At 39.8% G+C, this 12,709-nt stretch overlaps 1 long non-coding RNA gene across 2 annotated transcripts in view; it reads right to left on the bottom strand.

The window, feature by feature from the left end:
• Positions 1 to 6,887: 6,887 nt before the first annotated feature.
• LOC135200924 (uncharacterized) overlaps positions 6,888 to 12,709 on the bottom strand; it is a 27,784-nt gene continuing 21,962 nt past the window's right edge. Inside the window, exons 2-3 of one of the 2 annotated variants that reach the window (XR_010311397.1) lie at positions 10,441 to 12,267; positions 6,888 to 8,018 (exon numbers count right to left, since the gene is read on the bottom strand). This is a non-coding gene — a long non-coding RNA (uncharacterized LOC135200924). The remainder of the gene's footprint in view (positions 8,019 to 10,440; positions 12,268 to 12,709) is intronic. The other variant, XR_010311396.1, reaches the window with a different exon arrangement.

The raw sequence follows: 12,709 nt of genomic DNA, 5'->3' as shown, positions 1-12,709 counted from the left end.
GCACTCAAGAGGGAGTCAGGGCACACGACATGGTCCAGCCACCTCGTGTGACCCGTAGCATCGCTTACCCACGTATGGGTATCCTGTGGTAATTAGGTGATGTCGGTTGCACAGCAGTCGTATTCATCACACCACCCAAATAATTCTGCACCAAATTCTGATGAAATGTGAGCGTTAAAATCCCCTACAGCAATAACATGATCATTCTGATGTTCTTCAAATAGACATTTCATTTTCCCTAATTTATTTAAGTATTCCTCAGTATTAGAACCGTTATAATAGGGCATATAACAATTGATAACCCTTATCGTGCTACCACCCAGACTAATATCTATACATAAAAAGCGTTCATCTCTTGTGGATATTTTCCTGACATACGGAGAGATCTCCTCATGAACTAAAAAGCTAGACCCCCATATGGCCTTCCTCTCACCAGAGCTTGACTTAGGTCTACTGGTGACGACGATATGGAATCAAACTTATATCAATATTGTTTAGAAAGTTACTCTCCTGTTGTGGCAAAAATGTTTCTTGCAATGCTATTATCTTATACTTATTACATAAATTTTTTACAACGTGGACATTTTTCCTGACAGATCTGCAGTTAAAAGTTGCTATATTAATTGAAGCCATGATTAATTTCTTTTTTCGTACCATTTCCTTACCATTACGCCTTTTGGCCAATTAACAGACTGAAAAAGGTTAGTTATTTTAAATTTTTCAATGCTCTCGATTGATATTTTAAAGGAAACATAATTGTCATGTTTCGCTTGAAGTTTCTGACAATGTACTGAATTTTTACCGGATATATTTATGACATGGATTTTCAATTCATCTTCATTTACATGAGGACTTAACCTAGACACAAAAAGAGAAATATTGGTGAGAGGTTCAGCTGCTAGTAGACCGGTACCCTCATTGGTTCCTATTACTGCAGGCTTTCTTCTTAATAACTTAGTTGAGGTGGCGAATCCGGGGTGTGGAACTCCAGATGGTCCGTTTTCGTTTCTCCTCTGCATCTGCCTTCGCACTATTCTCCGCTGCCATGGCTGGAGCTCCCATTCGTTCAAAGATGTTGATGATGCCGTGGAGGCCAGATCCTCATCTGAATCATTCTGTAGCGTGACATCCTGAGTAACCGTTTTATTACTCATGCCCTCTCCAGTATACAATTTAGCAGTTCCTTTAGAAGCTTCGCCAGATGTAAATTTGTCAGTGTTTTTAGTATCCAACCTTTTTCTGTAAAAATTAAGTAGTTCAGCTTGTTCTGCTATCACTTCGTCTGACGTTTTTCTTTTCTGCTTTGTAGCATTATTCTCCTTCACTAAAGTCGTTATTTCCTTTTTGCTAACATTTTCTTCTATTTTTGAAACTTTTTCTCCAAGCTGCTTATTGGAATTGGAGAGGATCTGAACCTCCAAACGAAGAGCACTAAACAGTTTCAGCACCGTTGCCATGTCAACATGATCCATAGTTACTGGAGGCACTTGGGTACACTTCGTTATACAAAATTCGGTACCTTTAGGTGTAGGTGACTGACACATTAATGTCATAATTTGTCGTATGTTATTTTCCTTCTTCTGAGCCCCACGATATTCCTTTTTCTTTTCGGGGCAGCCGTACTTCTCAAACGCCAGCAACACTGCCTCCGAGGCTTCTTCCTCACTGTAAAAGTCCATGCAAAGGCTCAGCAAATCCTCTTGATTCATGCAGTCAATCTTATTGAAGATAAAAAACAACAAGCCATTGTTTATAAACATACAGTCCGATACCTCGGATGCTGAATTGATACTTGCCATGATTACTTTTCATTTATTTAGGTGTTCTGCGTGAAAATGACGTAGCTTCACGTCATTGAAACTATGACGAAACGATGACGTCATCGAAAGAAGGGAGTAGTACGCATGCGTTTAGTTACGGAGGAGAACTTTGAAACTAAGTCAATCACATGAAACACCAACTGCCTGCACTTGTGTATACATTTCCTCGGATTCCTGAGTTATTCACTTCACTGTATTTTGCGCTTGAGGTATTTCCCATGCCTTAGATCCTATAAATAACAAGGTGTATTGAGGAGCTCCAAGTGTTCACACTTGTTTACGTTTCTTCTTCTTCCTAAATGTGAAGGAGCTGGTGGCCATTCATCTGGCGTTTTTGCACTTCCAAGAGGAAGTAAAAAAACAAGATAGTACAGGTTAACGCAGACAACACCACAGCGTTGGCCAACATCAGGAAACAAGGAGGCACTCGTTCGGATTCCCTTTACGAGGCAGCAAAAGATCTCCTATTGTGGGCGAAAGAGAACAACATTACTCTGATAACTCGCCTCATAGAGGGAGAGAGGAACGTCAGAGCGGATCTCCTCAGCAGAGGAAGACAGGTTCTCACGACGGAATGGACCCTAAATCACGAGGTGTGCAGCAGGCTTTGGAATCTGTGGAGAGAAACATCTATAGACCTCTTTGCGACGCAGAGAACAAAGAGGTTACCTGTTTACTGCTCGCCAGTCCCAGACCAGGAAGCAGTGGCAGTGGACGCTTTTCTCATGGATTGGGAAGGACTAAACACATACGCCTTCCCCCCATTCAAGATCCTAGACAGAGTCTTGAAGAAGTTCAGGGAGTCAACCAACGCCTGCATGATCCTGATAGCCCCGTTTTGGCCCATGAGACCCTGGATCACAGAAGTGATGGAGTGGCTGGTAGACACCCCCAGATCGTTACCCTGTCGGAGCGATCTACTCAGACAGTCACATATAGAGAGATGCCATCAAAATCTCCTCGCTCTCAATCTAACTGCCTTTCTACTATCGAAAAACTGGCAAGAGCGAAGGGTTTTTCGAGGGAAGCTGCAAGAGCAATCGCAAGAGCGAGGAGGACGTCCACAATCAAGTTGTACCAATCTAAGTGGGACGTCTTTAGGGAATGGTGCAGAATTTGCAACATTTCCTCTTCCAATACCTCTCTAAGTCAACTAGCAGATTTTCTGTTATATTTACGAAACCAACAGAAACTAGCAGTATCTACCATCAAGGGATACTGCAGTATGCTAGCATCCGTCTTCAATTAAGAGAAAGGACAATCCAACCCCCTCTTGGAATTTGGATGTTGTCCTGACGTTTCTAACCTCGAGCAGGTTCGAACCCCTCGACAAGGCTTCGTGGAAGGACCTCACCAAGAAGACCATATTCCTGGTTGCGTTGGCAACAGCCAAGAGGATAGGAGAGTTGCAAGCCTTTAGCAAGAATGTAGGCTTCAATGGGGAGAATGCAGTCTGCTCGCTGCAACTAGGTTTTCTCGCCAAGAATGAGCATCCTTCTCACCCATGGCCTAGATCCTTTACCATACCAGGGTTATCTCATTTAGTAGGACAGGAAAAGGAGAGAGGCCTTTGTCCAGTGAGGGCCCTAAAGTATTATCTACAGAGAACCAAAAACTTAGAGGACAGACAGACAACCTCTGGTGCTCGGTGAAGAAGCCTTCACTACCTTTGTCGAAGAACGCACTGGCGTTCTTTATCAAAGATTTGATAAGGGAAGCTCACCAGAACTGCGATGAGAAAAGCTTCCCAATCCTCAAAGTCAAGGCGCACGAAGTAAGAGCTGTGGCGACTTCGATGGCGTATAGACACAAGTCGATGAAAGCGATTTTGGAAGCGACATTCTGGCGAAGCAAGTCTATCTTCGCAGATTGTTACCTCAAAGAGGTACAGACCCAATATGAAGATTGTTGCTCCCTGGGTCCGTACGTTGCCTCCGGCGCCACAATTGGAGAAGGTACTACTGCCTTTAACCTATAACCTTAATTATACCCTTGCTTTTTTCTTGAACTTGGTATCACAGGTTGTCTGTGAAGGTTGTTGCAACCTTCCACAGTCTGGGATGCAAGTCTAGGTTAGGTTTTATGGAGTGTGTTTTTAGTGTGTTAGTTGGTCAGGTGGTCAGCTCATTGTCCATGGCTTTGCCAGGATAGCAAGGGTGGTGGTCTAGTCATGTTAAGGTCGAGGACCGTGTGACAGCCCCACAGAGACTTTCTACAGCCCCCTGGGTGGATCGCTGGGTCTCTCAAGGAATGCAGGCTAATGAGGCAGGAAAACTTTGAAGCCAGCTTCCTTATCAGGTAAGAACCAGATTATTGGTACAGCTAATTTGTAGCGATTAATAATTTTACGAATTCCCAACGGTGTTGCGGTTCTCCTACCCTCCACCAAAGGTGTCAATCAGCTATATAGTATATGTAACTACCAGGGAAGTTAGATATTTAAAAATGGTATTTTCATTTTAAAATAAGTTTTTAAATATACTTACCTGGTAGTTACATATATATAGCTTTATCCCACTGATTCGTCGCGCGCACGGCAGAAATTCAAGATTTGCGGCAATCGCCGATAGACGGTCAGGTGATCATACCTGTGCTCCCTCTATCCAGGTATCTGGAACCATTCCCATTTGTCCTCGGAAATTCCATGCCCCTGTTCTCAGAGGGGAGGAGGGAGGGACCTTTTATATATGTAACTACCAGGTAAGTATATTTAAAAACTTATTTTAAAATGAAAATACCATTTTTATCAAAATTATCATTAATCTCAATACACGTACTACTATTGTTCGACTTAAGCATATGGATATCTATCAGTGGAAAAACCTATCTGAGGAAATAGTCTCTCTCTTTACATTTCATTGACTGTAATAAAGTACTTATATGAAACTCGTCCATCCTCCACTAAAAAATTCATGTTGATAGAATTGTGGATGAAGCGATTGTAAACCTGTACAGACAAACAACCGAATTGAGAAACTGCTACTACTTGCCGACATAATTTACCGTAACTGAGGGTTTATTAAGATTCGAGTTAAAAGGTGTCCAGTTGTTAAGCCCTGCAGTTTCTCAGCAAGTATAAAATACATTTTTCATCATCATTCATATATTGGATATCTTATGGAAAAATACCGATAAATTAAAGCTGCAAATTATTGCTGAGGCTGCATGATAAAATAAATAACGAGCAGGCGAAACTGATGTACAGAACTTGTGAAATCATACACTGTTTATACAAACTTGTGAAATCACACTGTTTATACAATCAAGTAATGTTAACTTACAAGAAAAAATATCTGGATTATATTTCTTCTAGCAACTACGTAATGGCAATCTACCAATGTGGTAATAACAACTGCAATTTACTCTAATTAGATATAGCAAGCAAAACAATCTTTATATAAATCATCATTATTATAAATATATAGCTGTAGTTTAACTTTTGCATATGATTACATCGGAGTTTCTTTCAAACTGGTATAGGCTAGGATGCTGTAATCCTTTACATCAGTAAACTATTTTATATTAAAAATTATTTTTACCACGTAAATGCAAGCAAAAGAACCCTCATACACTGGTAGGTTTAGGAGCCCAGTTCTGTGCTGTACTATTTTAATTCAGATAAAACACATTTTGCCAAAATACACATCATGATTTCATCTTAAAGGAACTTTGAACAAAAAGACCACAAAATTACTTTAAAACAACTCTTGCAATTTTATCTCTTGTTCGCATAAGGGCATTCTGTTCAGTGGAAGATTATGCCTATTATACAAAATATAGGCTCATTAATTAATAAACATAACACTACTGTAACATATAAACCCACTCATTAAAAGCAAAAACAGTACCAGAACAGCATATCCATAATGAGTGACAAAGCCCCATTTATACTCAACATCACTTCTAAAGGCCTGTCCACACGATCGGGCCTGATCGGCGGACTTCCCCTCTAACGGGCACACTTGACGGGCAAACCGTCAAATTGCCCGATGGGTCTTGTAGCAAAATCATCATGGTGGTGCCCAATGGCTTGAGCTTCGACCCTGGCAGACGTACAATATCGTGGTGTTCCCATAGCAGGCTTGTCTTCCACACGATATATTACTGTAACATGGGTCACACCATAGTAACTTGCAATGTCAAATTCGGAGACCTTCAGTGAGCCACTTTCCATTTAATGGTCAAAACCTGTTACACGCACGTTGATTGAACTTTATCGACAAAATCCATGTTTATGGAATGTGAAACTGAAGAGTTACAAAAACAGAGACAAGCGCATTACATCACTGAAGGCCATTGCTGCTGAGATACGGAACAAGGTGCTGCAGTTACGACAGATGACATAAAAAAGAAAATAGACACGCTACGAAACCAGTTTAGGCGTGAATTTAAGAAAATGAAGGATTCACAAAGGTCAGGAGCTGGGACTGACAATCTTTATTCCCCAAAATTATGGTGTTACGATGACCTGGCATTCCTCACTGATAGTGATACAATAAGACCGTCAAGTGTCAAATATGGACAGAAGCCACAATACCGAGGATGGACACAAAACGTCTGGAGATACATCTGATAGTGAGGTACGTTCACATGTTTTCCTCCCCGTCTCATTCTCTCGCTCGTTTCCACTCTCTCTCTCCCCAGCTGTTAGAGGGAGAAACACCTACTGTACACTAAAACATAATCAAAACTTTACCGTCATACCAACCTGTCCTCCTACACTCATAGCACCCCCTACCACCACATCCTAAGCTTCCCCTGGCACTAGATTACATTGTAAACAAAAATAAATAAATAATTTATACCCAAGGTAAGACCTATACCTCTACTCCGTTAAATGATAAATCGTCCATTTGAAACTGACACTGCTCTCACTTTGTAAATAGGTCGACCTGCAGCTCACCTGAGGGGAGGTGAGGTTGGAGAAATCCCACCCCACCTCTGGTCTCAGGTCAGTTGCACTGGATAATTGATACCTCCACACCCACTAGTTAAAGCTATTTAAACATATTCATTCCCATTCTTCCTTCCTTCCTTCCTGGCAAACAGTATGGCTGCCAATGCCAGAAAGTGTGTAGAGTTTAGTTACTAGGAAAATAACTCAAAACATTGTATTGTGTAATACATATTTGTTATTGTGTTTATTACAAAACACAATACATGTAATATGATACAAAATATTATATAAATGACAACGTAAATGAAATAAAAAAAATTAAACCGTTAATAATCAAAACCTCTGCATATACAGTTTATAACACAGTACCTATCATCCTGTACTGAGACACTGATAATAAGGAAAAGTGATACATGAAACCTACATTATGCACCAAATGTACTGAGACACTGATAAGTAATACATTCCAGGAATATGGAATGGTATCTAATTATTGGATTTGTATAGCTTTGTATTGCCATGGCACAGCACCTTCATCATTGAAATACTCCATAAATATATGGCGTACAGTTTGGCCGGCTGTACTTGTATTGCCTCCTGTTCTTTGCAATCGTAACACGTGGGGAGTTTCACGCCAACCACCAGGGATAATTGTACACCTTGCAATGTCTTCAGAATCCAAACCCTTCAGGCATATATTGTGTGACATGCTCACGTCTGAGAAAATTATGCAAAGCAATGCATGCTAATACCATCATTTCAACTTTGCTTGGCGACAAGTATATAGTTGTCAGGAAAACTCTAAATCGGTTGGCCAATATCCCAAAAGCATTCTCAACTGTACGTCGAGCCCTATATAACCGATAGGAAAAAATGCATTCCCTATTACTTTGGGTGCGGTGTGAGAACGGTTTCATAATGTGCCGTTGCAAGGGGAAGGTGTTGTCAGCCACAAACACATACAGTAGCCTCCTCTCACTTCCTTTGGGCTTTCTGTCACTAGGGAGACCTGCTGTTTCTGTGGCAATACAACTACTGATATGTGTATTGTCCCACACACCGCCGTCTGACACCGGCCCATTGCAGCCAATATCAACATAAAGAAACTCGCAATTGGCATCAGTTATGGCCATGAGTATGATGCTGTGGGTACCTTTATAATTATAGTAATATGAGCCCCTGCCCTGTGGAGGCGTTATTAGGATATGCTTTCCATCAATGGCTCCAATACAGTTGGGGAAGTTCCACCGTGTTTCGAACCCACGTGCCACACGCATCCACTCGTCTGGTGTGGTAGGTGTCTGTCAAAATATAAAAAGAAAAATACTCTGTTATTATAGCATTTTTCCTATGAGTTAGAGGCCATGTGGCCACATTTTATGGTAATCGGTATAAAAGTTGACAGTGTTGTGCCTACCTTGCCCTAATATTCTACCTTATAGTGGATTACCTAATATGAATAATAAGGCGTTTGTCCTTGACAAATGGAGCTCAAGTCCGAAATGATTGGGTAGGATACGAACGATTAACAGTGACGTCATTGATGTGTCAGTGCACAGGCCCCTTCCATCCCCCAGTTACACCTAAACATTATAAAACGAACCAACCAATCTTCCATCCCCCACCCCACAGAGGTAGGAGTTCGTCCATGCCCCACCCCTACTCCCTCCCTTTCGCTCTCTCATCCCCCCCCAATCTCTCTCTCTCTTATAATGTACTGCCAATAGTCATTATTAATTTTCTCCTTTATTTAGTCCCCACAATATTATGTGTATCTATGAATGTTATGAATCCCTATCAATCTATGTGAATCCATTAATTTATTGGCATGTAATCATACGTAACCCAATATGTCTTTCATTCTAGATCTTTATCGATCCGGTAATTTGTGTTATTGATGATGCTCAGCCTACACCTGGGACTTCTGATATCCCAACTGGTGAACCTGTGGAATCAGACATGCTTGTGCCTGGACCCTTACATTAAAGACCCGCAAAAAAAAAAAAAATAAAATAAAATAAAACACAGAGTATCGACGAGACCCAACTCCTGCAAGAGGCGTATAATGAGCTAAAGTCGTTGTCCCAAGGTGAAAATACTTTCTCTGCTTTTGGAACTGTCGTCTCTAATAATTTAAATGAAATGAATGGTGACAACCAGATATATGCTCAAAAACTAATGAATGAAATTATTTTTCTTGGCCGACTTGGAAGGCTTTCTTCATCTACAATTATTGTTGAATAATTTGCTCATAAATAATTATCATGTTACCATGATGGAACAAATGTCAGTAAATATCTACATACCGTATATATTGATTATATATAGGCTTCATAATAATGTCATTAAGTTATGTTGACGGTGTTACTAATTTATTTTGTATAGTACACGATTTACTCATGTTGACGGCGTTACTAATTTATTTTGTATTGTACACGATTTTCCTTTCTTTGGTAAACTACAGTATAGTACTTGTATTGACATAATATACGGTTATTGTGTTAAGTGTTACATAATAAAAATATGGAATGTTATTCCATATATATAAAAGACTAAAACTATGATTAATTAAAACCAGTGACCCAAGAGGTCAACCAGATTGCTTGCAGGAATGTGATCAGACCAAAGACGATAAAGTATGCTAAGATGACGTATACAATAAAGAAGGCTAAGATGACGTGCCGTCACCTGTGGTCCTTCATTTGTTTTGAAAACATTAGTCCAAGCTTCCTGCTTGAGACAACTACCGCGACCTATAATTCAAACGGCCTATGTGATTTGTAATCTGTGTCATCTGTATGTATGTTCATATGTTCGAGCTACTGTCTGCTTCCTTTATGATTTGTAACCGAGATGGTAGTCAGAGTTGAATTAGCCATCATCATTGGCAGAAGCGATCAAGCCATCGTCATTAGAAGACCTGTACAAATTTCCTCTGATCTTCATGTAATCTCAGAGAATAGAACTATTTTTTGTACTCAGTGTTTTCTACTAGAACCTCGCATCAGAAAGAGATCGAATGAAGTTATAACTATCATGATGAGTTTAACACATCGTCGTCATAACCAAAGAAGATACCGACTTCGTAAGTTATCATCAAACCCCAAGACACTCCAATGAGTATGGAAGTGCATAACCATCCGACTTAGCGTAAGATTATCGCAAGTCTAACATAACCTCACAGGGCGCCTTATTATACAAGGCAACGGCCCTTTCAACTGGACTAGGTAGTCATTGAAAGACAACGGGAATGTATGAATGAAAGAGAGAGGGGGGGGGGGGGGACATACAGATCGGTCTACCTGTGACGTCAAGGAAGAGCTGACCCTTCAGGTGGGAGGTAAATTAGCTAACTATACTGTTTTTTTCCATCTGTCCATCCGCCTGCGGTGTTTTCGTATGGTAACACTGCATCCCAAGCTTTAAATAGTTACGCTATGTGTAAGTTTTAGGTAAACAAAGGATATCTTGGTGTACATTTGCAACTGAAAAGTGTTCTAATAATTTACTGTATGCGAATTACATCGTTAATATTCAAAATAAGATATTGTTGTTATTGTTGAATGTAAGTATCTAAAGCCTGGGATGCAGTGTTACCATACGCAAACACCACTGGTGGATGGACAGATGGAAAAAACCACAGTATAGGTAAACCAGTATGTCTTTGTCTTTGGGTATATAATTACACAATGTACTGATCAGTTCAATAAATAGTAAACTCACCTGCAAGTAGTCATCCTTTAGTACCTCATATATGGCCCGACATGTTTCTGGGATTGTGTGTGACAAGCTTTGTTTGGATATACGTGTAGAATACTGCAGTGCTGAATATGTACATCCTGTTGCCAAAAATCTTAGCGTTGCCTCCAAACGACCTCCTGTTGTTATACTCAGTCTCGTGTGTGTGTCTTTTTTCATAATGTATGACTCCAGCTTTACTAGTAAAGTATAAAACGTGCTTATGCTCATTCTCAAATAGTCTCTGAAATCTTTTTCGTGGCCATCTTGTAGTTCCTGTAGTATGGTTGTGTGGCTGCCATATACATGTCTTTTAGTGAGCCATTCTTTGCACCATATTCTCTTCTTTTTTTTTTCATTAGACACAAAGCAATTATCATGCTACACAATATCTTCCTCTTTGCGGTAGCCACCATGGTAATCATACCGCACTGAACACACTACTGGTATCGTCGGGCACGCCCACCTCTCCTCGCCTAACCTGTGTGGACAACATTCACGTGAAAGCCCGCCAGAATTTGCCCGTCAACCCCGGAGCATGCCGATCAGGCCCGCTCGTGTGGACAGGCCTTTAGATGCTATGTAGCCTTTATAAACAAAAAACTATTTTGTTCTTGTTAATACATACAGGCTTTTTAACCAATAAAGGGCTGAAATGTCTATTATTATAACACAAGCTGTAGAGTAAAGGCAAGTGACCTGTAAGAATTTTTTTATCCTATAAAAATTCAGCTTTCCTTTACCATCACAATAAAGTAAACTTCAAAAAAATGTAAAAAGGCACTTAGAAGCTGCTATGTGTAGATAGATGATCTATCACCTGTACAGCCAAAGTAAATGGTTTGTGTGTATAAGATGGCAGTTAACCAATGAAACAGACGAGAACTGAAAATCAATGTAGGCAAAATAAAATGTATGGCGACTAGTGAGGAAGCAAATGAAAACGTACAGGCAGGACAATGGCTGTGGAGAATATGGAATTACCTCTACAGCAAACATCAATTTTAACACGGTGGCCGGAGAGATCATCAGAGTTGTAAAACAGTGAAAAGGTTTTTTGAATCTCAAAATGTGTATGAATTAAAATGAAAGGCAGGAGAACCTTGTCATTGAAAGAGAGGTCTTAGAAGAAGCAGATCATGTGTTACCGTTACCTTAAGGCTATTCTAGAATGTGAAGTAGGATTCAAGAGGACAGAGAAAAAAAAAAAAACCAGCCAGGACAGAGTGGTATGACTGAAGCTGCGGGACTAAGGGAACATTATAATAAATGAAGTTGCAGCTGTATGCAGTATGCAGAGGCTGGATAAAAATTGTGGTGTATGTACTACTGAAAAACTAAGTCAAAAGTGTAATAGGTCATATAATATTAAGATGAAACCCATTAAGAAAGTCAAGACAATGGAGGTGAAAAGGCATAGATGGAGACGTGGACCAGATCAGAAGAGCGCAAGACTGAAGAATGGAGAGAACTAGTCGAAGCTTTAAGATATTGGAATTGCTGATGGCTTGTTCGATTGTACCTTTTTAACTTTAATTATTTTTTTGCAGCACTTTTGCTCAAACTATGAAATTTGGGTGCAATTTAGTCTGTCACTCAATTACACATTCACATCATTACATTTGGCCCCTAACTCACAACCATCATAGGCTGAGGCCTGGCTTACATTACATCAGTAGTTTTCTTTACAATTTCAAGCGGCGACTATATACACTAACAAACTTGTTTGTTGACAGAACCAGAGATCCAGCATGGCACTTGCTAAATTCCTGGTATTCCAACGCACAACTGGCTCATGGTGGTTACCTGAAACTTGCAATGAAGGTAGTCAACTTTGGTGTACATACAAACTTATGGCAAAAATAATTACAGTCTTAAAAATGAAGTAACATTGATTTATAACAAACATGCAGTTATTTATTGTAGGACCCAATTTGAATGGCAGAGCAGCTATAGTAGATTAATACAATGGTGTCAAGTGTACAAAACTCAAGGTATATAAATTATACGTACTGAACTAGGATTCTGAAGAAATCCTTATACATATTTGCCCCAAAAATTGTAATTTTTACCTAAAACGTCCTTCTATTCATTTTTGTTACTAGAAGATGAAAAAACTTATATACGTCATAAACAGGGAATAGTTTTTAAAGAGTTTTACTAATTGTACTGAATAGTCAAGAATTCTTCTACTGATTTTATCTAATGACCTTGACTGAATCATACAAGACAATGAATAGACCCTTAAAGCATG

The sequence above is a fragment of the Macrobrachium nipponense genome, chromosome 27 (genome assembly GCF_015104395.2).
Source record: "Macrobrachium nipponense isolate FS-2020 chromosome 27, ASM1510439v2, whole genome shotgun sequence".
NCBI lineage: Eukaryota > Metazoa > Arthropoda > Malacostraca > Decapoda > Palaemonidae > Macrobrachium > Macrobrachium nipponense.
The sequence above is the reverse complement of the archived record's forward strand: the minus strand, read 5'-3'. Positions and strand labels throughout refer to the sequence as shown.